Here is a 1,451-nt window from a genome sequence, read left to right as displayed (position 1 = left end):
AATCCTTGCATTTGATATTGCACTTTTCACGTCTTCTAGACATCTCAAAGCGCTTCACAGAATATACTGTAAAGTGAATTGTCTGTGGGCGAAATGCGGCAGCCAAATTGCGCACAGCAGTGTCCCACAAACAGTCGTGGATTGAAGTGACCAATTTATTATTGGGTCTTTTTTCTTGAGGGATTATTATTATGCATATGGAGTAAGGAAGCTTGCCCAAGGTTTCGCCCTGCCAGGAATTGAAGCCAGGTCTCTCGCTTGAGAGGTGAGTGCTCTAACCATTGAGCTACAGGACTCCACATTATTCATGGTTGCACCATTCATGGTTGTGCACTCCACCATGCTAAGCCAGTCTGCAACCTTGGGTTCCTGTTCACCCTCAACTATCCTTTCGATCCCACATCTGCGCCATGACCTGCTCTGCCTTCCCCCACCTCCGCAACGTCGCCCAGCTCCGACACTGTCTCACACAGCAGACCACCGAAACCCTCATTCACGCCTTCATTACATCAAGGCTCGACTATGCAAACTCACTGCTTGTCGGCCTCCCCAACTCCTCCCTCCACAGGCTGGAGATCATCCAAAACTCTGCAGCCCGTGTCCTATTCCGCACTAGGCTCCACGACCCTATCACCCATCCTTGCCCAACTCCACTGGCTTCTCATCACACAGAGGATACAGTTCAAGATCTTGGTCCTCACCTTCAAAGTCCTCCACCGTCTGGCTCCCCCCTACCTCTGCGACCTCCTAAACCCCTACAACCTTGTTCGCTCCCTCCACTCAGCGGGCTCTGGCCTGCTTCACGTCCCCCGTCTTGCTTGCCCCACTATCGACAGGTGGGCTTTCTCCACTCTGCATCCATCGTCTCGAACTCCATCCCACAGTCCTTCCCTCTCGCCCCCTCCCTTGCCACCCTCAAGACCCACCGCAAGACCCTCCTCTTCAACCGTGCTTTCAATTTCCCTGCCCTCCACCCTCAGCTCGGATCCGTAACACCGTCTGTTCAGAGCCTTGGGACGTCCTCCCGACGTGAAAGGCGCTTTACAGATGTAATTTTGTTGTGTTGTTGCATTTGATAGAGCTGGTGATTCACTTTACAATCCAATCAGTGAAACGCTTTGAGACATCTCAACAATGTGATAAGGCGCTACATCAAATGCAGTGATGGTTATGATCAAACATACACACAATCCCAACAAAGTTGTCACTCAGTGGGGAGGGTGAGGATTTGTCTATTTGTCACTGTTTGCAATCTCCCGAGGGAGGTGCACCGTGCCTGGAGATACTGCAATACCAGGTCGATGCGTGGAGTGGACGGAGCAAGCCCCTATTCCATCTCCCTGCTCCAAAAATCAATTTAATATATGGTCCCCAGATAGGGGACGTATCAGATATTAAACTGATAAGAACAGATACTACACTTGATCTTAGCCAAAAGGCCGAGAAGCGAT

At 50.7% G+C, this 1,451-nt stretch overlaps 1 non-coding gene across 1 annotated transcript; it reads right to left on the bottom strand.

Moving 5' to 3' along the window:
- Positions 1-1,260: 1,260 nt before the first annotated feature.
- LOC121848953 lies at positions 1,261-1,451 on the bottom strand. The gene has a single exon (XR_006085094.1). It is a non-coding gene; the product is annotated as a U2 spliceosomal RNA (small nuclear RNA).

The sequence above is a fragment of the Callorhinchus milii genome, unplaced genomic scaffold (assembly GCF_018977255.1).
Source record: "Callorhinchus milii isolate IMCB2004 unplaced genomic scaffold, IMCB_Cmil_1.0 Scaffold4, whole genome shotgun sequence".
NCBI classification, from domain to species: domain Eukaryota; kingdom Metazoa; phylum Chordata; class Chondrichthyes; order Chimaeriformes; family Callorhinchidae; genus Callorhinchus; species Callorhinchus milii.
This window is presented reverse-complemented; position numbering and strand designations above follow the sequence as displayed.